The 20,673-nt window shown below is 53.4% G+C and overlaps 52 non-coding genes across 52 annotated transcripts; 16 read left to right on the plus strand and 36 right to left on the minus strand.

Annotated features, from left to right (window-relative positions):
- Positions 1-137: 137 nt before the first annotated feature.
- On the minus strand, positions 138-210 carry Trnav-aac (transfer RNA valine (anticodon AAC)). Its single transcript has one exon. It is a non-coding gene; the product is annotated as a tRNA-Val (tRNA).
- Positions 211-368: 158 nt separating this feature from the next.
- Positions 369-441, minus strand: Trnav-cac (transfer RNA valine (anticodon CAC)). The gene has a single exon. It is a non-coding gene; the product is annotated as a tRNA-Val (tRNA).
- A 402-nt stretch (positions 442-843) lies between these two features.
- Trnap-agg (transfer RNA proline (anticodon AGG)) lies at positions 844-915 on the plus strand. The gene has a single exon. It is a non-coding gene; the product is annotated as a tRNA-Pro (tRNA).
- Positions 916-1,109: 194 nt separating this feature from the next.
- Trnav-aac (transfer RNA valine (anticodon AAC)) lies at positions 1,110-1,182 on the minus strand. Its single transcript has one exon. It is a non-coding gene; the product is annotated as a tRNA-Val (tRNA).
- Positions 1,183-1,340: 158 nt separating this feature from the next.
- On the minus strand, positions 1,341-1,413 carry Trnav-cac (transfer RNA valine (anticodon CAC)). The gene has a single exon. It is a non-coding gene; the product is annotated as a tRNA-Val (tRNA).
- A 402-nt stretch (positions 1,414-1,815) lies between these two features.
- On the plus strand, positions 1,816-1,887 carry Trnap-agg (transfer RNA proline (anticodon AGG)). Its single transcript has one exon. It is a non-coding gene; the product is annotated as a tRNA-Pro (tRNA).
- Positions 1,888-2,081: 194 nt separating this feature from the next.
- Trnav-aac (transfer RNA valine (anticodon AAC)) lies at positions 2,082-2,154 on the minus strand. Its single transcript has one exon. It is a non-coding gene; the product is annotated as a tRNA-Val (tRNA).
- A 158-nt stretch (positions 2,155-2,312) lies between these two features.
- Trnav-cac (transfer RNA valine (anticodon CAC)) lies at positions 2,313-2,385 on the minus strand. The gene has a single exon. It is a non-coding gene; the product is annotated as a tRNA-Val (tRNA).
- A 402-nt stretch (positions 2,386-2,787) lies between these two features.
- On the plus strand, positions 2,788-2,859 carry Trnap-agg (transfer RNA proline (anticodon AGG)). Its single transcript has one exon. It is a non-coding gene; the product is annotated as a tRNA-Pro (tRNA).
- Positions 2,860-3,053: 194 nt separating this feature from the next.
- Positions 3,054-3,126, minus strand: Trnav-aac (transfer RNA valine (anticodon AAC)). The gene has a single exon. It is a non-coding gene; the product is annotated as a tRNA-Val (tRNA).
- A 158-nt stretch (positions 3,127-3,284) lies between these two features.
- Positions 3,285-3,357, minus strand: Trnav-cac (transfer RNA valine (anticodon CAC)). Its single transcript has one exon. It is a non-coding gene; the product is annotated as a tRNA-Val (tRNA).
- Positions 3,358-3,759: 402 nt separating this feature from the next.
- Positions 3,760-3,831, plus strand: Trnap-agg (transfer RNA proline (anticodon AGG)). The gene has a single exon. It is a non-coding gene; the product is annotated as a tRNA-Pro (tRNA).
- Positions 3,832-4,025: 194 nt separating this feature from the next.
- Trnav-aac (transfer RNA valine (anticodon AAC)) lies at positions 4,026-4,098 on the minus strand. The gene has a single exon. It is a non-coding gene; the product is annotated as a tRNA-Val (tRNA).
- A 158-nt stretch (positions 4,099-4,256) lies between these two features.
- Positions 4,257-4,329, minus strand: Trnav-cac (transfer RNA valine (anticodon CAC)). Its single transcript has one exon. It is a non-coding gene; the product is annotated as a tRNA-Val (tRNA).
- Positions 4,330-4,731: 402 nt separating this feature from the next.
- Positions 4,732-4,803, plus strand: Trnap-agg (transfer RNA proline (anticodon AGG)). The gene has a single exon. It is a non-coding gene; the product is annotated as a tRNA-Pro (tRNA).
- Positions 4,804-4,997: 194 nt separating this feature from the next.
- Positions 4,998-5,070, minus strand: Trnav-aac (transfer RNA valine (anticodon AAC)). Its single transcript has one exon. It is a non-coding gene; the product is annotated as a tRNA-Val (tRNA).
- A 158-nt stretch (positions 5,071-5,228) lies between these two features.
- Trnav-cac (transfer RNA valine (anticodon CAC)) lies at positions 5,229-5,301 on the minus strand. Its single transcript has one exon. It is a non-coding gene; the product is annotated as a tRNA-Val (tRNA).
- A 402-nt stretch (positions 5,302-5,703) lies between these two features.
- Positions 5,704-5,775, plus strand: Trnap-agg (transfer RNA proline (anticodon AGG)). The gene has a single exon. It is a non-coding gene; the product is annotated as a tRNA-Pro (tRNA).
- A 194-nt stretch (positions 5,776-5,969) lies between these two features.
- Positions 5,970-6,042, minus strand: Trnav-aac (transfer RNA valine (anticodon AAC)). Its single transcript has one exon. It is a non-coding gene; the product is annotated as a tRNA-Val (tRNA).
- Positions 6,043-6,200: 158 nt separating this feature from the next.
- On the minus strand, positions 6,201-6,273 carry Trnav-cac (transfer RNA valine (anticodon CAC)). Its single transcript has one exon. It is a non-coding gene; the product is annotated as a tRNA-Val (tRNA).
- Positions 6,274-6,675: 402 nt separating this feature from the next.
- Positions 6,676-6,747, plus strand: Trnap-agg (transfer RNA proline (anticodon AGG)). Its single transcript has one exon. It is a non-coding gene; the product is annotated as a tRNA-Pro (tRNA).
- A 194-nt stretch (positions 6,748-6,941) lies between these two features.
- Trnav-aac (transfer RNA valine (anticodon AAC)) lies at positions 6,942-7,014 on the minus strand. Its single transcript has one exon. It is a non-coding gene; the product is annotated as a tRNA-Val (tRNA).
- A 158-nt stretch (positions 7,015-7,172) lies between these two features.
- Positions 7,173-7,245, minus strand: Trnav-cac (transfer RNA valine (anticodon CAC)). The gene has a single exon. It is a non-coding gene; the product is annotated as a tRNA-Val (tRNA).
- Positions 7,246-7,647: 402 nt separating this feature from the next.
- Positions 7,648-7,719, plus strand: Trnap-agg (transfer RNA proline (anticodon AGG)). The gene has a single exon. It is a non-coding gene; the product is annotated as a tRNA-Pro (tRNA).
- A 194-nt stretch (positions 7,720-7,913) lies between these two features.
- On the minus strand, positions 7,914-7,986 carry Trnav-aac (transfer RNA valine (anticodon AAC)). Its single transcript has one exon. It is a non-coding gene; the product is annotated as a tRNA-Val (tRNA).
- Positions 7,987-8,144: 158 nt separating this feature from the next.
- On the minus strand, positions 8,145-8,217 carry Trnav-cac (transfer RNA valine (anticodon CAC)). Its single transcript has one exon. It is a non-coding gene; the product is annotated as a tRNA-Val (tRNA).
- Positions 8,218-8,619: 402 nt separating this feature from the next.
- Positions 8,620-8,691, plus strand: Trnap-agg (transfer RNA proline (anticodon AGG)). Its single transcript has one exon. It is a non-coding gene; the product is annotated as a tRNA-Pro (tRNA).
- Positions 8,692-8,885: 194 nt separating this feature from the next.
- Trnav-aac (transfer RNA valine (anticodon AAC)) lies at positions 8,886-8,958 on the minus strand. The gene has a single exon. It is a non-coding gene; the product is annotated as a tRNA-Val (tRNA).
- Positions 8,959-9,116: 158 nt separating this feature from the next.
- Positions 9,117-9,189, minus strand: Trnav-cac (transfer RNA valine (anticodon CAC)). The gene has a single exon. It is a non-coding gene; the product is annotated as a tRNA-Val (tRNA).
- Positions 9,190-9,591: 402 nt separating this feature from the next.
- On the plus strand, positions 9,592-9,663 carry Trnap-agg (transfer RNA proline (anticodon AGG)). The gene has a single exon. It is a non-coding gene; the product is annotated as a tRNA-Pro (tRNA).
- Positions 9,664-9,857: 194 nt separating this feature from the next.
- Trnav-aac (transfer RNA valine (anticodon AAC)) lies at positions 9,858-9,930 on the minus strand. The gene has a single exon. It is a non-coding gene; the product is annotated as a tRNA-Val (tRNA).
- A 158-nt stretch (positions 9,931-10,088) lies between these two features.
- On the minus strand, positions 10,089-10,161 carry Trnav-cac (transfer RNA valine (anticodon CAC)). The gene has a single exon. It is a non-coding gene; the product is annotated as a tRNA-Val (tRNA).
- A 668-nt stretch (positions 10,162-10,829) lies between these two features.
- Positions 10,830-10,902, minus strand: Trnav-aac (transfer RNA valine (anticodon AAC)). The gene has a single exon. It is a non-coding gene; the product is annotated as a tRNA-Val (tRNA).
- Positions 10,903-11,060: 158 nt separating this feature from the next.
- On the minus strand, positions 11,061-11,133 carry Trnav-cac (transfer RNA valine (anticodon CAC)). The gene has a single exon. It is a non-coding gene; the product is annotated as a tRNA-Val (tRNA).
- A 402-nt stretch (positions 11,134-11,535) lies between these two features.
- Positions 11,536-11,607, plus strand: Trnap-agg (transfer RNA proline (anticodon AGG)). The gene has a single exon. It is a non-coding gene; the product is annotated as a tRNA-Pro (tRNA).
- A 194-nt stretch (positions 11,608-11,801) lies between these two features.
- On the minus strand, positions 11,802-11,874 carry Trnav-aac (transfer RNA valine (anticodon AAC)). The gene has a single exon. It is a non-coding gene; the product is annotated as a tRNA-Val (tRNA).
- A 158-nt stretch (positions 11,875-12,032) lies between these two features.
- On the minus strand, positions 12,033-12,105 carry Trnav-cac (transfer RNA valine (anticodon CAC)). The gene has a single exon. It is a non-coding gene; the product is annotated as a tRNA-Val (tRNA).
- Positions 12,106-12,507: 402 nt separating this feature from the next.
- Trnap-agg (transfer RNA proline (anticodon AGG)) lies at positions 12,508-12,579 on the plus strand. The gene has a single exon. It is a non-coding gene; the product is annotated as a tRNA-Pro (tRNA).
- A 194-nt stretch (positions 12,580-12,773) lies between these two features.
- On the minus strand, positions 12,774-12,846 carry Trnav-aac (transfer RNA valine (anticodon AAC)). The gene has a single exon. It is a non-coding gene; the product is annotated as a tRNA-Val (tRNA).
- A 158-nt stretch (positions 12,847-13,004) lies between these two features.
- Positions 13,005-13,077, minus strand: Trnav-cac (transfer RNA valine (anticodon CAC)). Its single transcript has one exon. It is a non-coding gene; the product is annotated as a tRNA-Val (tRNA).
- A 402-nt stretch (positions 13,078-13,479) lies between these two features.
- Trnap-agg (transfer RNA proline (anticodon AGG)) lies at positions 13,480-13,551 on the plus strand. Its single transcript has one exon. It is a non-coding gene; the product is annotated as a tRNA-Pro (tRNA).
- Positions 13,552-13,745: 194 nt separating this feature from the next.
- Trnav-aac (transfer RNA valine (anticodon AAC)) lies at positions 13,746-13,818 on the minus strand. Its single transcript has one exon. It is a non-coding gene; the product is annotated as a tRNA-Val (tRNA).
- Positions 13,819-13,976: 158 nt separating this feature from the next.
- On the minus strand, positions 13,977-14,049 carry Trnav-cac (transfer RNA valine (anticodon CAC)). The gene has a single exon. It is a non-coding gene; the product is annotated as a tRNA-Val (tRNA).
- Positions 14,050-14,451: 402 nt separating this feature from the next.
- On the plus strand, positions 14,452-14,523 carry Trnap-agg (transfer RNA proline (anticodon AGG)). Its single transcript has one exon. It is a non-coding gene; the product is annotated as a tRNA-Pro (tRNA).
- A 194-nt stretch (positions 14,524-14,717) lies between these two features.
- Trnav-aac (transfer RNA valine (anticodon AAC)) lies at positions 14,718-14,790 on the minus strand. Its single transcript has one exon. It is a non-coding gene; the product is annotated as a tRNA-Val (tRNA).
- A 158-nt stretch (positions 14,791-14,948) lies between these two features.
- Trnav-cac (transfer RNA valine (anticodon CAC)) lies at positions 14,949-15,021 on the minus strand. The gene has a single exon. It is a non-coding gene; the product is annotated as a tRNA-Val (tRNA).
- A 402-nt stretch (positions 15,022-15,423) lies between these two features.
- Trnap-agg (transfer RNA proline (anticodon AGG)) lies at positions 15,424-15,495 on the plus strand. The gene has a single exon. It is a non-coding gene; the product is annotated as a tRNA-Pro (tRNA).
- Positions 15,496-15,689: 194 nt separating this feature from the next.
- Positions 15,690-15,762, minus strand: Trnav-aac (transfer RNA valine (anticodon AAC)). Its single transcript has one exon. It is a non-coding gene; the product is annotated as a tRNA-Val (tRNA).
- Positions 15,763-15,920: 158 nt separating this feature from the next.
- Trnav-cac (transfer RNA valine (anticodon CAC)) lies at positions 15,921-15,993 on the minus strand. Its single transcript has one exon. It is a non-coding gene; the product is annotated as a tRNA-Val (tRNA).
- Positions 15,994-16,395: 402 nt separating this feature from the next.
- On the plus strand, positions 16,396-16,467 carry Trnap-agg (transfer RNA proline (anticodon AGG)). The gene has a single exon. It is a non-coding gene; the product is annotated as a tRNA-Pro (tRNA).
- A 194-nt stretch (positions 16,468-16,661) lies between these two features.
- Positions 16,662-16,734, minus strand: Trnav-aac (transfer RNA valine (anticodon AAC)). The gene has a single exon. It is a non-coding gene; the product is annotated as a tRNA-Val (tRNA).
- Positions 16,735-16,892: 158 nt separating this feature from the next.
- Positions 16,893-16,965, minus strand: Trnav-cac (transfer RNA valine (anticodon CAC)). Its single transcript has one exon. It is a non-coding gene; the product is annotated as a tRNA-Val (tRNA).
- Positions 16,966-20,673: the final 3,708 nt, after the last annotated feature.

Below are 20,673 nucleotides of genomic sequence, written 5' to 3' on the forward strand. Positions count from 1 at the left end.
CGTCAATATCAAATGAATTTCTTATTCGATGTGAGCAATTGGCACTCGGGTCCGACGCGTGAAGGCGATTACGAAGGTTTCGGGTACAGATGGTAGCAGATGCATGTTAGTACGTCTTGCTTAAAGTGATGAAAAAGTGTTTCCGCCCGGGATCGAACCGGGGACCTTCTGCGTGTTAGGCAGACGTGATAACCGCTACACCACGGAAACTGCTTGTGTGCACTTTACTTCACAGACAACTTGTAGTGATGTTGCCATCGTAACTAAAAAATTCAATAAATGAGGTACTTGCAAAACGAAGGGACATGCAGCAGATCCACACACGACGTGGCTCATTGGAGGACAATACGACATAGGCAGGAAAATACTGTTCCCGCCCGGGATCGAACCGGGGACCTTCTGCGTGTGAAGCAGACGTGATAACCGCTACACTACGGAAACGACGGACCCGAGGAGTCCATCCTTGTTCACTCGAACTTGCCTCAGACTTTCTCTCGTCCGCGAATGCACACACGACAGTTCTTTTGTCAGCCTGGAACCCATCACAGCCGAGGGCTCAAGAAGTCTTCGGGGTGCTCGAGAGGGTGTCTGCCGTAGCACCCCTAACGAGATAGCGGCGTTTCGCGCAGTCGTTATTGCAAGTCATATCAGCAAAAGCAATCACTTTCTCAGCAGCAGGCAGTGCGAGCCCAGCGGCAGCTCTACATGAAGGTACCAATAGCCCAGGAAGGCCGCCGACCGCGGGAATTCGCGCCGCCCCCATCCCGCCAGCGTACACGAGACTTCCAGGGCACCCTGGACGACATCGAGGGACTGGAATATTTGGCATTCGCCGTGTCACAGGGCTCGTTGGTCTAGGGGTATGATTCCTGCTTAGGGTGCAGGAGGTCCCGGGTTCAAATCCCGGACGAGCCCTAGCGTTTTGTGCAAACTGATCGCACGTTAGTGGCTGAGTCAGCGCAAAAAGCTCGCCGTCAATATAAAATGAATTTCTTATTCGATGTGAGCAATTGGCACTCGGGTCCGACGCGTGAAGGCGATTACGAAGGTTTCGGGTACAGATGGTAGCAGATGCAGGTTAGTACGTCTTGCTTAAAGTGATGAAAAAGTGTTTCTGCCCGGGATCGAACCGGGGACCTTCTGCGTGTTAGGCAGACGTGATAACCGCTACACCACGGAAACTGCTTGTGTGCACCTTACTTCACAGACAACTTGTAGTGATGTTGCCATCGTAACTAAAAAATTCAATACATGTGGTACTTGCAAAACGAAGGGATATGCAGCAGATCCACACACGACGTGGCTCATTGGAGGACAATACGACATAGGCAGGAAAATACTGTTCCCGCCGGGGATCGAACCGGGGACCTTCTGCGTGTGAAGCAGACGTGATAACCGCTACACTACGGAAACGACGGACCCGAGAAGTCCATCCTTGTTCACTCGAACTTGCCTCAGACTTTCTCTCGTCCGCGAATGCACACACGACAGTTCTTTTGTCAGCCTGGAACCCATCACAGCCGAGGGCTCAAGAAGTCTTCGGGGTGCTCGAGAGGGTGTCTGCCGTAGCACCCCTAACGAGATAGCGGCGTTTCGCGCAGTCGTTATTGCAAGTCATATCAGCAAAAGCAATCACTTTCTCAGCAGCAGGCAGTGCGAGCCCAGCGGCAGCTCTACATGAAGGTACCAATAGCCCAGGAAGGCCGCCGACCGCGGGAATTCGCGCCGCCCCCATCCCGCCAGCGTACACGAGACTTCCAGGGCACCCTGGACGACATCGAGGGACTGGAATATTTGGCATTCGCCGTGTCACAGGGCTCGTTGGTCTAGGGGTATGATTCCTGCTTAGGGTGCCGGAGGTCCCGGGTTCAAATCCCGGACGAGCCCTAGCGTTTCGTGCAAACTGATCGCACGTCAGTGGCTGAGTCAGCGCAAAAAGCTCGCCGTCAATATCAAATGAATTTCTTATTCGATGTGAGCAATTGGCACTCGGGTCCGACGCGTGAAGGCGATTACGAAGGTTTCGGGTACAGATGGTAGCAGATGCATGTTAGTACGTCTTGCTTAAAGTGATGAAAAAGTGTTTCCGCCCGGGATCGAACCGGGGACCTTCTGCGTGTTAGGCAGACGTGATAACCGCTACACCACGGAAACTGCTTGTGTGCACCTTACTTCACAGACAACTTGTAGTGATGTTGCCATCGTAACTAAAAAATTCAATAAATGTGGTACTTGCAAAACGAAAGGACATGGAGCAGATCCACACACGACGTGGCTCATTGGAGGACAATACGACATAGGCAGGAAAATACTGTTCCCGCCCGGGATCGAACCGGGGACCTTCTGCGTGTGAAGCAGACGTGATAACCGCTACACTACGGAAACGACGGACCCGAGGAGTCCATCCTTGTTCACTCGAACTTGCCTCAGACTTTCTCTCGTCCGCGAATGCACACACGACAGTTCTTTTGTCAGCCTGGAACCCATCACAGCCGAGGGCTCAAGAAGTCTTCGGGGTGCTCGAGAGGGTGTCTGCCGTAGCACCCCTAACGAGATAGCGGCGTTTCGCGCAGTCGTTATTGCAAGTCATATCAGCAAAAGCAATCACTTTCTCAGCAGCAGGCAGTGCGAGCCCAGCGGCAGCTCTACATGAAGGTACCAATAGCCCAGGAAGGCCGCCGACCGCGGGAATTCGCGCCGCCCCCATCCCGCCAGCGTACACGAGACTTCCAGGGCACCCTGGACGACATCGAGGGACTGGAATATTTGGCATTCGCCGTGTCACAGGGCTCGTTGGTCTAGGGGTATGATTCCTGCTTAGGGTGCCGGAGGTCCCGGGTTCAAATCCCGGACGAGCCCTAGCGTTTCGTGCAAACTGATCGCACGTCAGTGGCTGAGTCAGCGCAAAAAGCTCGCCGTCAATATCAAATGAATGTCTTATTCGATGTGAGCAATTGGCACTCGGGTCCGACGCGTGAAGGCGATTACGAAGGTTTCGGGTACAGATGGTAGCAGATGCATGTTAGTACGTCTTGCTTAAAGTGATGAAAAAGTGTTTCCGCCCGGGATCGAACCGGGGACCTTCTGCGTGTTAGGCAGACGTGATAACCGCTACACCACGGAAACTGCTTGTGTGCACCTTACTTCACAGACAACTTGTAGTGATGTTGCCATCGTAACTAAAAAATTCAATAAATGTGGTACTTGCAAAACGAAAGGACATGCAGCAGATCCACACACGACGTGGCTCATTGGAGGACAATACGACATAGGCAGGAAAATACTGTTCCCGCCCGGGATCGAACCGGGGACCTTCTGCGTGTGAAGCAGACGTGATAACCGCTACACTACGGAAACGACGGACCCGAGGAGTCCATCCTTGTTCACTCGAACTTGCCTCAGACTTTCTCTCGTCCGCGAATGCACACACGACAGTTCTTTTGTCAGCCTGGAACCCATCACAGCCGAGGGCTCAAGAAGTCTTCGGGGTGCTCGAGAGGGTGTCTGCCGTAGCACCCCTAACGAGATAGCGGCGTTTCGCGCAGTCGTTATTGCAAGTCATATCAGCAAAAGCAATCACTTTCTCAGCAGCAGGCAGTGCGAGCCCAGCGGCAGCTCTACATGAAGGTACCAATAGCCCAGGAAGGCCGCCGACCGCGGGAATTCGCGCCGCCCCCATCCCGCCAGCGTACACGAGACTTCCAGGGCACCCTGGACGACATCGAGGGACTGGAATATTTGGCATTCGCCGTGTCACAGGGCTCGTTGGTCTAGGGGTATGATTCCTGCTTAGGGTGCCGGAGGTCCCGGGTTCAAATCCCGGACGAGCCCTAGCGTTTCGTGCAAACTGATCGCACGTCAGTGGCTGAGTCAGCGCAAAAAGCTCGCCGTCAATATCAAATGAATTTCTTATTCGATGTGAGCAATTGGCACTCGGGTCCGACGCGTGAAGGCGATTACGAAGGTTTCGGGTACAGATGGTAGCAGATGCAGGTTAGTACGTCTTGCTTAAAGTGATGAAAAAGTGTTTCCGCCCGGGATCGAACCGGGGACCTTCTGCGTGTTAGGCAGACGTGATAACCGCTACACCACGGAAACTGCTTGTGTGCACCTTACTTCACAGACAACTTGTAGTGATGTTGCCATCGTAACTAAAAAATTCAATAAATGTGGTACTTGCAAAACGAAGGGATATGCAGCAGATCCACACACGACGTGGCTCATTGGAGGACAATACGACATAGGCAGGAAAATACTGTTCCCGCCCGGGATCGAACCGGGGACCTTCTGCGTGTGAAGCAGACGTGATAACCGCTCCACTACGGAAACGACGGACCCGAGGAGTCCATCCTTGTTCACTCGAACTTGCCTCAGACTTTCTCTCGTCCGCGAATGCACACACGACAGTTCTTTTGTCAGCCTGGAACCCATCACAGCCGAGGGCTCAAGAAGTCTTCGGGGTGCTCGAGAGGGTGTCTGCCGTAGCACCCCTAACGAGATAGCGGCGTTTCGCGCAGTCGTTATTGCAAGTCATATCAGCAAAAGCAATCACTTTCTCAGCAGCAGGCAGTGCGAGCCCAGCGGCAGCTCTACATGAAGGTACCAATAGCCCAGGAAGGCCGCCGACCGCGGGAATTCGCGCCGCCCCCATGCCGCCAGCGTACACGAGACTTCCAGGGCACCCTGGACGACATCGAGGGACTTGAATATTTGGCATTCGCAGTGTCACAGGGCTCGTTGGTCTAGGGGTATGATTCCTGCTTAGGGTGCAGGAGGTCCCGGGTTCAAATCCCGGACGAGCCCTAGCGTTTTGTGCAAACTGATCGCACGTCAGTGGCTGAGTCAGCGCAAAAAGCTCGCCGTCAATATCAAATGAATTTCTTATTCGATGTGAGCAATTGGCACTCGGGTCCGACGCGTGAAGGCGATTACGAAGGTTTCGGGTACAGATGGTAGCAGATGCAGGTTAGTACGTCTTGCTTAAAGTGATGAAAAAGTGTTTCCGCCCGGGATCGAACCGGGGACCTTCTGCGTGTTAGGCAGACGTGATAACCGCTACACCACGGAAACTGCTTGTGTGCACCTTACTTCACAGACAACTTGTAGTGATGTTGCCATCGTAACTAAAAAATTCAATAAATGTGGTACTTGCAGAACGAAGGGATATGCAGCAGATCCACACACGACGTGGCTCATTGGAGGACAATACGACATAGGCAGGAAAATACTGTTCCCGCCCGGGATCGAACCGTGGACCTTCTGCGTGTGAAGCAGACGTGATAACCGCTACACTACGGAAACGACGGACCCGAGGAGTCCATCCTTGTTCACTCGAACTTGCCTCAGACTTTCTCTCGTCCGCGAATGCACACACGACAGTTCTTTTGTCAGCCTGGAACCCATCACAGCCGAGGGCTCAAGAAGTCTTCGGGGTGCTCGAGAGGGTGTCTGCCGTAGCACCCCTAACGAGATAGCGGCGTTTCGCGCAGTCGTTATTGCAAGTCATATCAGCAAAAGCAATCACTTTCTCAGCAGCAGGCAGTGCGAGCCCAGCGGCAGCTCTACATGAAGGTACCAATAGCCCAGGAAGGCCGCCGACCGCGGGAATTCGCGCCGCCCCCATGCCGCCAGCGTACACGAGACTTCCAGGGCACCCTGGACGACATCGAGGGACTTGAATATTTGGCATTCGCAGTGTCACAGGGCTCGTTGGTCTAGGGGTATGATTCCTGCTTAGGGTGCAGGAGGTCCCGGGTTCAAATCCCGGACGAGCCCTAGCGTTTTGTGCAAACTGATCGCACGTCAGTGGCTGAGTCAGCGCAAAAAGCTCGCCGTCAATATCAAATGAATTTCTTATTCGATGTGAGCAATTGGCACTCGGGTCCGACGCGTGAAGGCGATTACGAAGGTTTCGGGTACAGATGGTAGCAGATGCAGGTTAGTACGTCTTGCTTAAAGTGATGAAAAAGTGTTTCCGCCCGGGATCGAACCGGGGACCTTCTGCGTGTTAGGCAGACGTGATAACCGCTACACCACGGAAACTGCTTGTGTGCACCTTACTTCACAGACAACTTGTAGTGATGTTGCCATCGTAACTAAAAAATTCAATAAATGTGGTACTTGCAGAACGAAGGGATATGCAGCAGATCCACACACGACGTGGCTCATTGGAGGACAATACGACATAGGCAGGAAAATACTGTTCCCGCCCGGGATCGAACCGTGGACCTTCTGCGTGTGAAGCAGACGTGATAACCGCTACACTACGGAAACGACGGACCCGAGGAGTCCATCCTTGTTCACTCGAACTTGCCTCAGACTTTCTCTCGTCCGCGAATGCACACACGACAGTTCTTTTGTCAGCCTGGAACCCATCACAGCCGAGGGCTCAAGAAGTCTTCGGGGTGCTCGAGAGGGTGTCTGCCGTAGCACCCCTAACGAGATAGCGGCGTTTCGCGCAGTCGTTATTGCAAGTCATATCAGCAAAAGCAATCACTTTCTCAGCAGCAGGCAGTGCGAGCCCAGCGGCAGCTCTACATGAAGGTACCAATAGCCCAGGAAGGCCGCCGACCGCGGGAATTCGCGCCGCCCCCATCCCGCCAGCGTACACGAGACTTCCAGGGCACCCTGGACGACATCGAGGGACTGGAATATTTGGCATTAGCCGTGTCACAGGGCTCGTTGGTCTAGGGGTATGATTCCTGCTTAGGGTGCAGGAGGTCCCGGGTTCAAATCCCGGACGAGCCCTAGCGTTTTGTGCAAACTGATCGCACGTCAGTGGCTGAGTCAGCGCAAAAAGCTCGCCGTCAATATCAAATGAATTTCTTATTCGATGTGAGCAATTGGCACTCGGGTCCGACGCGTGAAGGCGATTACGAAGGTTTCGGGTACAGATGGTAGCAGATGCAGGTTAGTACGTCTTGCTTAAAGTGATGAAAAAGTGTTTCCGCCCGGGATCGAACCGGGGACCTTCTGCGTGTTAGGCAGACGTGATAACCGCTACACCACGGAAACTGCTTGTGTGCACCTTACTTCACAGACAACTTGTAGTGATGTTGCCATCGTAACTAAAAAATTCAATAAATGTGGTACTTGCAAAACGAAGGGATATGCAGCAGATCCACACACGACGTGGCTCATTGGAGGACAATACGACATAGGCAGGAAAATACTGTTCCCGCCCGGGATCGAACCGGGGACCTTCTGCGTGTGAAGCAGACGTGATAACCGCTCCACTACGGAAACGACGGACCCGAGGAGTCCATCCTTGTTCACTCGAACTTGCCTCAGACTTTCTCTCGTCCGCGAATGCACACACGACAGTTCTTTTGTCAGCCTGGAACCCATCACAGCCGAGGGCTCAAGAAGTCTTCGGGGTGCTCGAGAGGGTGTCTGCCGTAGCACCCCTAACGAGATAGCGGCGTTTCGCGCAGTCGTTATTGCAAGTCATATCAGCAAAAGCAATCACTTTCTCAGCAGCAGGCAGTGCGAGCCCAGCGGCAGCTCTACATGAAGGTACCAATAGCCCAGGAAGGCCGCCGACCGCGGGAATTCGCGCCGCCCCCATCCCGCCAGCGTACACGAGACTTCCAGGGCACCCTGGACGACATCGAGGGACTGGAATATTTGGCATTCGCCGTGTCACAGGGCTCGTTGGTCTAGGGGTATGATTCCTGCTTAGGGTGCCGGAGGTCCCGGGTTCAAATCCCGGACGAGCCCTAGCGTTTTGTGCAAACTGATCGCACGTCAGTGGCTGAGTCAGCGCAAAAAGCTCGCCGTCAATATCAAATGAATTTCTTATTCGATGTGAGCAATTGGCACTCGGGTCCGACGCGTGAAGGCGATTACGAAGGTTTCGGGTACAGATGGTAGCAGATGCAGGTTAGTACGTCTTGCTTAAAGTGATGAAAAAGTGTTTCCGCACGGGATCGAACCGGGGACCTTCTGCGTGTTAGGCAGACGTGATAACCGCTACACCACGGAAACTGCTTGTGTTCACCTTACTTCACAGACAACTTGTAGTGATGTTGCCATCGTAACTAAAAAATTCAATAAATGTGGTACTTGCAAAACGAAGGGATATGCAGCAGATCCACACACGACGTGGCTCATTGGAGGACAATACGACATAGGCAGGAAAATACTGTTCCCGCCCGGGATCGAACCGGGGACCTTCTGCGTGTGAAGCAGACGTGATAACCGCTCCACTACGGAAACGACGGACCCGAGGAGTCCATCCTTGTTCACTCGAACTTGCCTCAGACTTTCTCTCGTCCGCGAATGCACACACGACAGTTCTTTTGTCAGCCTGGAACCCATCACAGCCGAGGGCTCAAGAAGTCTTCGGGGTGCTCGAGAGGGTGTCTGCCGTAGCACCCCTAACGAGATAGCGGCGTTTCGCGCAGTCGTTATTGCAAGTCATATCAGCAAAAGCAATCACTTTCTCAGCAGCAGGCAGTGCGAGCCCAGCGGCAGCTCTACATGAAGGTACCAATAGCCCAGGAAGGCCGCCGACCGCGGGAATTCGCGCCGCCCCCATGCCGCCAGCGTACACGAGACTTCCAGGGCACCCTGGACGACATCGAGGGACTTGAATATTTGGCATTCGCAGTGTCACAGGGCTCGTTGGTCTAGGGGTATGATTCCTGCTTAGGGTGCAGGAGGTCCCGGGTTCAAATCCCGGACGAGCCCTAGCGTTTTGTGCAAACTGATCGCACGTCAGTGGCTGAGTCAGCGCAAAAAGCTCGCCGTCAATATCAAATGAATTTCTTATTCGATGTGAGCAATTGGCACTCGGGTCCGACGCGTGAAGGCGATTACGAAGGTTTCGGGTACAGATGGTAGCAGATGCAGGTTAGTACGTCTTGCTTAAAGTGATGAAAAAGTGTTTCCGCCCGGGATCGAACCGGGGACCTTCTGCGTGTTAGGCAGACGTGATAACCGCTACACCACGGAAACTGCTTGTGTGCACCTTACTTCACAGACAACTTGTAGTGATGTTGCCATCGTAACTAAAAAATTCAATAAATGTGGTACTTGCAGAACGAAGGGATATGCAGCAGATCCACACACGACGTGGCTCATTGGAGGACAATACGACATAGGCAGGAAAATACTGTTCCCGCCCGGGATCGAACCGGGGACCTTCTGCGTGTGAAGCAGACGTGATAACCGCTCCACTACGGAAACGACGGACCCGAGGAGTCCATCCTTGTTCACTCGAACTTGCCTCAGACTTTCTCTCGTCCGCGAATGCACACACGACAGTTCTTTTGTCAGCCTGGAACCCATCACAGCCGAGGGCTCAAGAAGTCTTCGGGGTGCTCGAGAGGGTGTCTGCCGTAGCACCCCTAACGAGATAGCGGCGTTTCGCGCAGTCGTTATTGCAAGTCATATCAGCAAAAGCAATCACTTTCTCAGCAGCAGGCAGTGCGAGCCCAGCGGCAGCTCTACATGAAGGTACCAATAGCCCAGGAAGGCCGCCGACCGCGGGAATTCGCGCCGCCCCCATGCCGCCAGCGTACACGAGACTTCCAGGGCACCCTGGACGACATCGAGGGACTTGAATATTTGGCATTCGCAGTGTCACAGGGCTCGTTGGTCTAGGGGTATGATTCCTGCTTAGGGTGCAGGAGGTCCCGGGTTCAAATCCCGGACGAGCCCTAGCGTTTTGTGCAAACTGATCGCACGTCAGTGGCTGAGTCAGCGCAAAAAGCTCGCCGTCAATATCAAATGAATTTCTTATTCGATGTGAGCAATTGGCACTCGGGTCCGACGCGTGAAGGCGATTACGAAGGTTTCGGGTACAGATGGTAGCAGATGCGGGTTAGTACGTCTTGCTTAAAGTGATGAAAAAGTGTTTCCGCCCGGGATCGAACCGGGGACCTTCTGCGTGTTAGGCAGACGTGATAACCGCTACACCACGGAAACTGCTTGTGTGCACCTTACTTCACAGACAACTTGTAGTGATGTTGCCATCGTAACTAAAAAATTCAATAAATGTGGTACTTGCAAAACGAAAGGACATGGAGCAGATCCACACACGACGTGGCTCATTGGAGGACAATACGACATAGGCAGGAAAATACTGTTCCCGCCCGGGATCGAACCGGGGACCTTCTGCGTGTGAAGCAGACGTGATAACCGCTACACTACGGAAACGACGGACCCGAGGAGTCCATCCTTGTTCACTCGAACTTGCCTCAGACTTTCTCTCGTCCGCGAATGCACACACGACAGTTCTTTTGTCAGCCTGGAACCCATCACAGCCGAGGGCACAAGAAGTCTTCGGGGTGCTCGAGAGGGTGTCTGCCGTAGCACCCCTAACGAGATAGCGGCGCTTCGCGCAGTCGTTATTGCAAGTCATATCAGCAAAAGCAATCACTTTCTCAGCAGCAGGCAGTGCGAGCCCAGCGGCAGCTCTACATGAAGGTACCAATAGCCCAGGAAGGCCGCCGACCGCGGGAATTCGCGCCGCCCCCATCCCGCCAGCGTACACGAGACTTCCAGGGCACCCTGGACGACATCGAGGGACTGGAATATTTGGCATTCGCCGTGTCACAGGGCTCGTTGGTCTATGGGTATGATTCCTGCTTAGGGTGCCGGAGGTCCCGGGTTCAAATCCCGGACGAGCCCTAGCGTTTTGTGCAAACTGATCGCACGTCAGTGGCTGAGTCAGCGCAAAAAGCTCGCCGTCAATATCAAATGAATGTCTTATTCGATGTGAGCAATTGGCACTCGGGTCCGACGCGTGAAGGCGATTACGAAGGTTTCGGGTACAGATGGTAGCAGATGCATGTTAGTACGTCTTGCTTAAAGTGATGAAAAAGTGTTTCCGCCCGGGATCGAACCGGGGACCTTCTGCGTGTTAGGCAGACGTGATAACCGCTACACCACGGAAACTGCTTGTGTGCACCTTACTTCACAGACAACTTGTAGTGATGTTGCCATCGTAACTAAAAAATTCAATAAATGTGGTACTTGCAAAACGAAAGGACATGCAGCAGATCCACACACGACGTGGCTCATTGGAGGACAATACGACATAGGCAGGAAAATACTGTTCCCGCCCGGGATCGAACCGGGGACCTTCTGCGTGTGAAGCAGACGTGATAACCGCTACACTACGGAAACGACGGACCCGAGGAGTCCATCCTTGTTCACTCGAACTTGCCTCAGACTTTCTCTCGTCCGCGAATGCACACACGACAGTTCTTTTGTCAGCCTGGAACCCATCACAGCCGAGGGCTCAAGAAGTCTTCGGGGTGCTCGAGAGGGTGTCTGCCGTAGCACCCCTAACGAGATAGCGGCGTTTCGCGCAGTCGTTATTGCAAGTCATATCAGCAAAAGCAATCACTTTCTCAGCAGCAGGCAGTGCGAGCCCAGCGGCAGCTCTACATGAAGGTACCAATAGCCCAGGAAGGCCGCCGACCGCGGGAATTCGCGCCGCCCCCATCCCGCCAGCGTACACGAGACTTCCAGGGCACCCTGGACGACATCGAGGGACTGGAATATTTGGCATTCGCCGTGTCACAGGGCTCGTTGGTCTAGGGGTATGATTCCTGCTTAGGGTGCCGGAGGTCCCGGGTTCAAATCCCGGACGAGCCCTAGCGTTTCGTGCAAACTGATCGCACGTCAGTGGCTGAGTCAGCGCAAAAAGCTCGCCGTCAATATCAAATGAATTTCTTATTCGATGTGAGCAATTGGCACTCGGGTCCGACGCGTGAAGGCGATTACGAAGGTTTCGGGTACAGATGGTAGCAGATGCATGTTAGTACGTCTTGCTTAAAGTGATGAAAAAGTGTTTCCGCCTGGGATCGAACCGGGGACCTTCTGCGTGTTAGGCAGACGTGATAACCGCTACACCACGGAAACTGCTTGTGTGCACCTTACTTCACAGACAACTTGTAGTGATGTTGCCATCGTAACTAAAAAATTCAATAAATGTGGTACTTGCAAAACGAAAGGACATGGAGCAGATCCACACACGACGTGGCTCATTGGAGGACAATACGACATAGGCAGGAAAATACTGTTCCCGCCCGGGATCGAACCGGGGACCTTCTGCGTGTGAAGCAGACGTGATAACCGCTACACTACGGAAACGACGGACCCGAGGAGTCCATCCTTGTTCACTCGAACTTGCCTCAGACTTTCTCTCGTCCGCGAATGCACACACGACAGTTCTTTTGTCAGCCTGGAACCCATCACAGCCGAGGGCACAAGAAGTCTTCGGGGTGCTCGAGAGGGTGTCTGCCGTAGCACCCCTAACGAGTTAGCGGCGTTTCGCGCAGTCGTTATTGCAAGTCATATCAGCAAAAGCAATCACTTTCTCAGCAGCAGGCAGTGCGAGCCCAGCGGCAGCTCTACATGAAGGTACCAATAGCCCAGGAAGGCCGCCGACCGCGGGAATTCGCGCCGCCCCCATCCCGCCAGCGTACACGAGACTTCCAGGGCACCCTGGACGACATCGAGGGACTGGAATATTTGGCATTCGCCGTGTCACAGGGCTCGTTGGTCTATGGGTATGATTCCTGCTTAGGGTGCAGGAGGTCCCGGGTTCAAATCCCGGACGAGCCCTAGCGTTTTGTGCAAACTGATCGCACGTCAGTGGCTGAGTCAGCGCAAAAAGCTCGCCGTCAATATCAAATGAATGTCTTATTCGATGTGAGCAATTGGCACTCGGGTCCGACGCGTGAAGGCGATTACGAAGGTTTCGGGTACAGATGGTAGCAGATGCATGTTAGTACGTCTTGCTTAAAGTGATGAAAAAGTGTTTCCGCCCGGGATCGAACCGGGGACCTTCTGCGTGTTAGGCAGACGTGATAACCGCTACACCACGGAAACTGCTTGTGTGCACCTTACTTCACAGACAACTTGTAGTGATGTTGCCATCGTAACTAAAAAATTCAATAAATGTGGTACTTGCAAAACGAAGGGATATGCAGCAGATCCACTCACGACGTGGCTCATTGGAGGACAATACGACATAGGCAGGAAAATACTGTTCCCGCCCGGGATCGAACCGGGGACCTTCTGCGTGTGAAGCAGACGTGATAACCGCTCCACTACGGAAACGACGGACCCGAGGAGTCCATCCTTGTTCACTCGAACTTGCCTCAGACTTTCTCTCGTCCGCGAATGCACACACGACAGTTCTTTTGTCAGCCTGGAACCCATCACAGCCGAGGGCTCAAGAAGTCTTCGGGTTGCTCGAGAGGGTGTCTGCCGTAGCACCCCTAACGAGATAGCGGCGTTTCGCGCAGTCGTTATTGCAAGTCATATCAGCAAAAGCGATCACTTTCTCAGCAGCAGGCAGTGCGAGCCCAGCGGCAGCTCTACATGAAGGTACCAATAGCCCAGGAAGGCCGCCGACCGCGGGAATTCGCGCCGCCCCCATCCCGCCAGCGTACACGAGACTTCCAGGGCATCCTGGACGACATCGTAGGACTGGAATATTTGGCATTCGCTGTGTCACAGGGCTCGTTGGTCTAGGGGTATGATTCCTGCTTAGGGTGCAGGAGGTCCCGGGTTCTAATCCCGGACGAGCCCCAGCGTTTTGTGCAAACTGATCGCACGTCAGTGGCTGAGTCAGCGCAAAAAGCTCGCCGTCAATATCAAATGAATTTCTTATTCGATGTGAGCAATTGGCACTCGGGTCCGACGCGTGAAGGCGATTACGAAGGTTTCGGGTACAGATGGTAGCAGATGCATGTTAGTACGTCTTGCTTAAAGTGATGAAAAAGTGTTTCCGCCCGGGATCGAACCGGGGACCATCTGCGTGTTAGGCAGACGTGATAACCGCTACACCACGGAAACTGCTTGTGTGCACCTTACTTCACAGACAACTTGTAGTGATGTTGCCATCGTAACTAAAAAATTCAATAAATGAGGTACTTGCAAAACGAAGGGACATGCAGCAGATCCACACACGACGTGGCTCATTGGAGGACAATACGACATAGGCAGGAAAATACTGTTCCCGCCCGGGATCGAACCGGGGACCTTCTGCGTGTGAAGCAGACGTGATAACCGCTCCACTACGGAAACGACGGACCCGAGGAGTCCATCCTTGTTCACTCGAACTTGCCTCAGACTTTCTCTCGTCCGCGAATGCACACACGACAGTTCTTTTGTCAGCCTGGAACCCATCACAGCCGAGGGCTCAAGAAGTCTTCGGCTTGCTCGAGAGGGTGTCTGCCGTAGCACCCCTAACGAGATAGCGGCGTTTCGCGCAGTCGTTATTGCAAGTCATATCAGCAAAAGCAATCACTTTCTCAGCAGCAGGCAGTGCGAGCCCAGCGGCAGCTCTACATGAAGGTACCAATAGCCCAGGAAGGCCGCCGACCGCGGGAATTCGCGCCGCCCCCATCCCGCTAGCGTACACGAGACTTCCAGGGCACCCTGGACGACATCGAGGGACTGGAATATTTGGCATTCGCCGTGTCACAGGGCTCGTTGGTCTAGGGGTATGATTCCTGCTTAGGGGGCAGGAGGTCCAGGGTTCAAATCCCGGACGAGCCCTAGCGTTTTGTGCAAACTGATCGCACGTCAGTGGCTGAGTCAGCGCAAAAAGCTCGCCGTCAATATAAAATGAATTTCTTATTCGATGTGAGCAATTGGCACTCGGGTCCGACGCGTGAAGGCGATTACGAAGGTTTCGGGTACAGATGGTAGCAGATGCATGTTAGTACGTCTTGCTTAAAGTGATGAAAAAGTGTTTCCGCCCGGGATCGAACCGGGGACCATCTGCGTGTTAGGCAGACGTGATAACCGCTACACCACGGAAACTGCTTGTGTGCACCTTACTTCACAGACAACTTGTAGTGATGTTGCCATCGTAACTAAAAAATTCAATAAATGAGGTACTTGCAAAACGAAGGGACATGCAGCAGATCCACACACGACGTGGCTCATTGGAGGACAATACGACATAGGCAGGAAAATACTGTTCCCGCCCGGGATCGAACCGGGGACCTTCTGCGTGTGAAGCAGACGTGATAACCGCTCCACTACGGAAACGACGGACCCGAGGAGTCCATCCTTGTTCACTCGAACTTGCCTCAGACTTTCTCTCGTCCGCGAATGCACACACGACAGTTCTTTTGTCAGCCTGGAACCCATCACAGCCGAGGGCTCAAGAAGTCTTCGGCTTGCTCGAGAGGGTGTCTGCCGTAGCACCCCTAACGAGATAGCGGCGTTTCGCGCAGTCGTTATTGCAAGTCATATCAGCAAAAGCGATCACTTTCTCAGCATCAGGCAGTGCGAGCCCAGCGGCAGCTCTACATGAAGGTACCAATAGCCCAGGAAGGCCGCCGACCGCGGGAATTCGCGCCGCCCCCATCCCGCCAGCGTACACGAGACTTCCAGGGCATCCTGGACGACATCGAAGGACTGGAATATTTGGCATTCGCTGTGTCACAGGGCTCGTTGGTCTAGGGGTATGATTCCTGCTTAGGGTGCAGGAGGTCCCGGGTTCAAATCCCGGACGAGCCCCAGCGTTTTGTGCAAACTGATCGCACGTCAGTGGCTGAGTCAGCGCAAAAAGCTCGCCGTCAATATCAAATGAATTTCTTATTCGATGTGAGCAATTGGCACTCGGGTCCGACGCGTGAAGGCGATTACGAAGGTTTCGGGTACAGATGGTAGCAGATGCATGTTAGTACGTCTTGCTTAAAGTGATGAAAAAGTGTTTCCGCCCGGGATCGAACCGGGGACCTTCTGCGTGTTAGGCAGACGTGATAACCGCTACACCACGGAAACTGCTTGTGTGCACCTTACTTCACAGACAACTTGTAGTGATGTTGCCATCGTAACTAAAAAATTCAATAAATGAGGTACTTGCAAAACGAAGGGACATGCAGCAGATCCACACACGACGTGGCTCATTGGAGGACAATACGACATAGGCAGGAAAATACTGTTCCCGCCCGGGATCGAACCGGGGACCTTCTGCGTGTGAAGCAGACGTGATAACCGCTACACTACGGAAACGACGGACCCGAGGAGTCCATCCTTGCTCACTCGAACTTGCCTCAGACTTTCTCTCGTCCGCGAATGCACACACGACAGTTCTTTTGTCAGCCTGGAACCCATCACAGCCGAGGGCTCAAGAAGTCTTCGGGGTGCTCGAGAGGGTGTCTGCCGTAGCACCCCTAACGAGATAGCGGCGTTTCGCGCAGTCGTTATTGCAAGTCATATCAGCAAAAGCAATCACTTTCTCAGCAGCAGGCAGTGCGAGCCCAGAGGCAGCTCTACATGAAGGTACCAATAGCCCAGGAAGGCCGCCGACCGCGGGAATTCGCGCCGCCCCCATCCCGCCAGCGTACACGAGACTTCCAGGGCACCCTGGACGACATCGAGGGACTGGAATATTTGGCATTCGCCGTGTCACAGGGCTCGTTGGTCTAGGGGTATGATTCCTGCTTAGGGTGCAGGAGGTCCCGGGTTCAAATCCCGGACGAGCCCTAGCGTTTCGTGCAAACTGATCGCACGTCAGTGGCTGAGTCAGCGCAAAAAGCTCGCCGTCAATATCAAATGAATTTCTTATTCGATGTGAGCAATTGGCACTCGGGTCCGACGCGTGAAGGCGATTACGAAGGTTTCGGGTACAGATGGTAGCAGATGCATGTTAGTACGTCTTGCTTAAAGTGATGAAAAAGTGTTTCCGCCCGGGATCGAACCGGGGACCTTCTGCGTGTTAGGCAGACGTGATAACCGCTACACCACGGAAACTGCTTGTGTGCACCTTACTTCACAGACAACTTGTAGTGATGTTGCCATCGTAACTAAAAAATTCAATAAATGTGGTACTTGCAAAACGAAAGGACATGCAGCAGATCCACACACGACGTGGCTCATTGGAGGACAATACGACATAGGCAGGAAAATACTGTTCCCGCCCGGGATCGAACCGGGGACCTTCCGCGTGTGAAGCAGACGTGATAACCGCTACACTACAGAAACGACGGACCCGAGGAGTCCATCCTTGTTCACTCGAACGTGCCTCAGACTTTCTCTCGTCCGCGAATGCACACACGACAGTTCTTTTGTCAGCCTGGAACCCATCACAGCCGAGGGCTCAAGAAGTCTTCGGGGTGCTCGAGAGGGTGTCTGCCGTAGCACCCCTAACGAGATAGCGGCGTTTCGCGCAGTCGTTATTGCAAGTCATATCAGCAAAAGCAATCACTTTCTCAGCAGCAGGCAGTGCGAGCCCAGCGGCAGCTCTACATGAAGGTACCAATAGCCCAGGAAGGCCGCCGACCGCGGGAATTCGCGCCGCCCCCATCCCGCCAGCGTACACGAGACTTCCAGGGCACCCTGGACGACATCGAGGGACTGGAATATTTGGCATTCGCCGTGTCACAGGGCTCGTTGGTCTAGGGGTACGGTAGTCGAGGTGCGGCCGTCGTGCCAGTCGGACGTGCCTGGAGCGTTGTTTACGTGCTCAGCTGCGGCTTGCGGTACGGCACGTGGTGAGTCGAGGGCCGTTGCGGCGCGCATTAAATCTTGTTGTTGACGACTAGAACCTAACATGGATCACCCAGAGCGAAAAGATACTTTGAAGTTTATGTTTGATGGCAGTTTCTCTCGACCGAAGTATTACGAAGTCGAACGATTTCTTGATGAAGACGTAAAATTACCCCCCACCGATATCATTGGCATCCATTTGTCTATTGTTAGTAGCACGGTTTATATCAAATTGCGTGACCCAGAATTGTGCGACAAAATCATCGAGTCATGTGGCGGTACTTATAAATTTCGACACAGTGACGGAAATGTGGGTGAGGTTACTGTTGTCCACGCTGGTCTTGGTATTCGCACCGTCAGGATTTTCGAGTTGCCTTTTGAAATCACGGCCGAACAAATTAATGCTTCTCTTCAGTCCTACGGCAAAATTATCAGTAACATTGCCGAAAAGTGGGCCTCGTTCCATAAGTATCCTGTCTTGAATGGTGTGCGGCAAATTAAGATCGAATTGCAACGGCATATTCCATCCTACCTAACGATTTGTGGATACAGGGCGATAATCATGTATGAGGGACAGCCCCGTACATGTTCCGGCTGTAATTCCACAGGACACGTCCGAGCACAGTGCATCCAACGACGTGTAACACAGCTGCCTGCGGGCGAACTAGCCACTCCCACGCAACCGACAATATTACCGACTACTTATGTAGCGGCGGTCCGTGCTAATACACCCACGGCGCCGGCTGTGGACGTGGGACTTCGTGTGGCCGATATTACGAAGGACGGAGATGTACCTATGGAAATATCTACCACTCAGGAAGCTTTGCCGGCCACTGGCTTACTAGACGCGGCGCCCCGTGACGCCTCACGTGAGGCAGCTCGGGTCGACGGCGTAGAGGCTGCTACTACCGATGTTGACAGACGGCAAGAGACAGGGACTCTTCCTCTTCCCTTAGAGAATGCGGAAGTCTCCGTCGGTAGGTCCTCCCCGAAAAAACACAAGAAACGTCGGATCGCTCGTCCTGAGGCGGCCCAATCGGCGCCCCTCTTGCGTGAAAAGGCCAAACAAGCAGGCCGCATGATCTGCGATGACACTTCGGGGACCGACGATTGTCTTCCGTCGTTGGCCTCACCCATGACTATTGACGATGATGTCTCCAACCTTGACACGGGGAGGGCAGAGACTTGTGCACCACCGCGGACGGACCAAGTGCCGGATGCGCAGGGTGACGGCCCGCTATGCGGTTCCGGAACCGCCACAGCAGGCGCGACAACGGCTGTGTCTGTTGTCAATTGGGCGGATGACGCTGAAGATATGGCCGGCATTCCCGACCGTGACGAACCGATGGCAACTGGTGATACGCTGCTTACGCCCCGGCGCAATGCAGCTTCCACGGACGGCGACGTCTAGACTTATTCGACCTCCGAAGCGGACGACTGCTGAAGGGATAAAAATCTTACCTGTTTCCATCTGCAGATGACCAGTCGTCCCATATCGCTCCGTTCACGACAATCCTATAAGATTTCTACTCTGAATGTAAACCGCATTGTCTCTCAAGCAAAAATCCACAGCCTTCGACAGTATTTACGGGCCGCTGATATAGATATTCTGTTCGTACAGGAAGCCATGACTCCACTCCTAGCCGACGTCCCCGGTTATGACGCCATTGTCAATATAGGAACGGAGGCCGGTACCATCATTCTGTATCGGGAAGGCATTGAATGTTCTTGTTTGTCCATGTTACCTACAGGACGGGGCATTGCCGCCCAGTTCCATGATGTACTCCTTCTTAATGTGTACGCTCCCTCCGGTTCCAGCGCGCGAGCGGCGAGGAAGGAGTTTTATACTGGAGAGATAGCGCCTTTAATCACCGACTTGCGTCTGCGTATTATTATGGGTGGTGACTTTAATTGCGTTTTGCGCCGCTCCGATCAAACGCCGAATTTTAACTTCAGTCAGGAACTGCTGACACTGGTCACAGAATTGCAGTTAGTCGACACGTGGGAGACCTTACACCCAGACGATGTTGCCTTTACTCACTTTACGCCGACGTCTTCCAGCAGGTTAGATCGCATATATGTGCACCGCGATCTTTTAGCCGACGTGGGAACTTGCGAATATTGGCCCGTTAATTTCAGTGACCATATCGCTTACCACACCGTCTTTAATCACTCGCCGCAGAAGGTTTACAGAGGCTTCGGACGATGGCAACTCAACTGTCGCCTCTTACAAGACGCCACTTTAGAGCGTGAGATACGGTCGGTTTGGCATTCCGTAACATCACGCAGACCCACGTACCCCACGTGGATTGATTGGTGGACGCTTTATGCAAAGAGGAAACTCATTACTTGCGTCAGACACCACGCCAGGATTCGCGCGCGCGGTGAGAAGGAAATCACTGAATTCTATTTCTGCGCCCTGCGAGAATTGTACCGGGATTATCATCAGGTGCCTAATAACATCACGCACGTACGCAGACTCCAAGCGAAAATTACATCCTTGATGGGACGGAACGCTATCGGCCACCAGATTCGTGCACGTGACTTCACCAACTTGCCGCAACAGCAGACGTCTGTTCACCATATCGTCCAACAGTTACATGCGGCGCGCAGGAAACTTATTCATAAGTTGCAAGATGCCGACGGTGCTTTTTATACCCAACACCGCGACATCAAAAACCATGTTACCAACCACTTTGCCGCACTTTACGCCCGTGCGGATGTACCACATGAGAAAGTGCGAGAATGGTATCACTCTGGACACCCACCGTACCGCATTACCGACGACCACAATCGGGACTTGCTCGCTCCCTTTACCAACGAAGAACTAAAGGATGCCCTGCTTGCCGCACCACGAAATAAATCTCCGGGCACGGACGGGCTCTCTGTCGAGTTTTACGTCAAATATTGGCCTATATTAGGGGACGGACTCACGGAGATGTACAATGAAATACTACGTGGGATTGCTCTGCCCCAAGCCTTCACAGAGGGGTTAACTGTTTTACTACCTAAGACGCCGACGCCGATCACCACCAAAGATCTGCGGCCCATTACTTTGCTCAATGCGGACTTTAAACTTCTGACGCGCGCCCTCAACGCCCGATTACGGCAGCTGTTACCCGATCTTCTGGGACCATACCAAATGAGTGCGATACGTGGTCGCTCATTGTCCACCATTTTGGCGCTGTATCGGGATCTCGTCTC

The sequence above is a fragment of the Schistocerca serialis genome, chromosome 2, assembly GCF_023864345.2.
Source record: "Schistocerca serialis cubense isolate TAMUIC-IGC-003099 chromosome 2, iqSchSeri2.2, whole genome shotgun sequence".
NCBI classification, from domain to species: domain Eukaryota; kingdom Metazoa; phylum Arthropoda; class Insecta; order Orthoptera; family Acrididae; genus Schistocerca; species Schistocerca serialis.